General features: G+C 30.4%; 1 protein-coding gene across 1 annotated transcript in view; it reads right to left on the bottom strand.

Moving 5' to 3' along the window:
- The window catches only part of ZSWIM2 (zinc finger, SWIM-type containing 2), a 20,781-nt gene that overhangs the window by 17,392 nt on the left and 1,805 nt on the right, over positions 1 to 1,584 (bottom strand). The gene's annotated exons all lie outside the window — the stretch shown is intronic.

The raw sequence follows: 1,584 nt of genomic DNA, 5'->3' as shown, positions 1-1,584 counted from the left end.
GTCCATGGTCCAGGGGGTGCCTGTGGTGAGGGCTTTCTTTTTAGTGGGGACTCTCTATGGATTACCATGGAGACACAGGCTATTACATAGCCATGGCCGAGCAAGAGGGTTTTAATATGCTCACTTGTTCTCCCTATAAAGCCCTCAGTCTACTCCCATGATAACCCATTAAACTATTAACCCATTAATCCATGAGTGGATTAATCCATTCATGAGAGTATAGTCCTCATGATCCAATCACCTCTTAAAGGCTCCACCTTTCAAATACCATAGTCCGATTTCCTACCCTCTTAATAGTGATAAAGCAGATCAAGCTTCAATGAGTTTTGGGGGGACATTCAAATCATAACAGTGACTTTTTTTTAAAAGTGGGAAATACCTATTAAATTATTATTTAAATATATTAAATATACTTCAGCATATTAAATACTTTGAATATATTTCCATTTAGCTTATGGTTAAATACTGTACAAAACAAGTTACATCACATACACATCAGAACAGAATGCCCTTTTCCTGATATAAAATAAAAATGGAAAAACCTATTTTAAGTATAATCATAATACCAAATTGCAAGTTTTAAAAGGACCATATTTTTATCTTTATTTCAACTACAGCAAATAACTTGTGTTAGTAGATATTCAACAAAAACTGAATCAAACAAACAGCAAAATCTTGTTAAGTAAAAGCATTAGAAGTAACAGATATACATGGTTTTTTACCTGTAAAAAAATATTAGAAATATGAGATATAAATACTTTTAATTTCTTGTTTTACATTTCCTCTCAAATATCAATTACAAATTATTTATAATAATATAATTACTGATTTGTTGGTATGAGCACAGGTAGGAAAAACAAAATGAGTTGAGTCGGGTTTAAAATAAATGGAGAGTTTTTTTTTCATTTCTATGGATTACCCTACAAATAGGTGCTAACAACAAAGGAAAAATTTTAGAGTCAACAGATGTAGTCTTTAATAAAGTACTAGTTTTGTCTTGAAAGATTCTTAGTCAAATGTTCATTGCATAGGAAAATTTCCTAAAACTTGACCAACATAAGCCAGTGTGGAAAGAGTCAATACTTTCAATTACTATGCCTACACATGAACACTGGAACACCTGATTTTCAAGCAGATGTGATTTTGGAAATACAAAGTTGTTGAAGTGTAGGAATGTCTCAAAATGAACCATATAATTATCATCAATGATGTGAATCAGATTTTACATTTTGTACATACTGAGAATCTAAAAATTGATTTTTTTCTATTTAAAAACATTAACATTACTAAATGTTATTCAATTTAAACCTTACTCATTTTTCAGTATAAAATGAAATACTGAAAACTTTACTGGTAAGATATGATAATTTTGACTTTATATTTCCTCAACACCACATTTCTTTAATCTAGAACCATGAAAAAGGCAAAATATAAGAAACACACCAAGCTATTCCTTTGTGAAAATCTTCATTAAAAAGTCACTTACCAGCATATATGCTTACAAAGTTCCCCTCCTTTCAGAAATGTGGAACAGTTACAAACATGAGGATTTCCTAGAAAAACCTTTAAAAAATGCATACTTAA

Source organism: Galeopterus variegatus, unplaced genomic scaffold, assembly GCF_000696425.1.
Source record: "Galeopterus variegatus unplaced genomic scaffold, G_variegatus-3.0.2 Scaffold5438, whole genome shotgun sequence".
Lineage (NCBI taxonomy): Eukaryota > Metazoa > Chordata > Mammalia > Dermoptera > Cynocephalidae > Galeopterus > Galeopterus variegatus.
The sequence above is the reverse complement of the archived record's forward strand: the minus strand, read 5'-3'. Positions and strand labels throughout refer to the sequence as shown.